Source organism: Dendrobium catenatum, unplaced genomic scaffold (genome assembly GCF_001605985.2).
Source record: "Dendrobium catenatum unplaced genomic scaffold, ASM160598v2 original_scaffold_31652, whole genome shotgun sequence".
In the NCBI taxonomy this organism is placed as follows: Eukaryota; Viridiplantae; Streptophyta; class Magnoliopsida; order Asparagales; family Orchidaceae; genus Dendrobium; species Dendrobium catenatum.
Genome location: NW_021350110.1, coordinates 1 through 354, shown reverse-complemented (window position 1 = coordinate 354; position 354 = coordinate 1). Strand labels below are relative to the sequence as shown.

Here is a 354-nt window from a genome sequence, read left to right as displayed (position 1 = left end):
TTGAATTCAATACTCTTATGTACAATTCTTGTCAAAAGCACATTTTGAAGGAGATAGGGAAAAGGTTTCTGATGCATAAACAACTAATACCTCAAGCTAACTTTTTCGAGAAATTGTGAAGGGGATTACGACCTAATTTTTTTCTACACTTCTGAGCTATGGAGCAGCCTCAACTTTTTTTTTTCTTCTAATAGTCCTTAATTAGGGATCAGATAGGTAAATAATAGAGTGCCCCTTCTGTCGTAACAAAAAACGGGGCGGGCACTCTTCTCGCATAGCGAGTTCTGACCACTCCTCATATCCCATAAACCTAGAAGGGAGCAGCCTCAACTTAAATTGACTAGGATGATAAAA

The 354-nt window shown here is 38.1% G+C and overlaps 1 non-coding gene across 1 annotated transcript; it reads right to left on the bottom strand.

Moving 5' to 3' along the window:
- Positions 1-204: 204 nt before the first annotated feature.
- LOC114578450 lies at positions 205-304 on the bottom strand. Its single transcript, XR_003699475.1, has one exon. It is a non-coding gene; the product is annotated as a small nucleolar RNA Z279/snoR105/snoR108 (small nucleolar RNA).
- Positions 305-354: the final 50 nt, after the last annotated feature.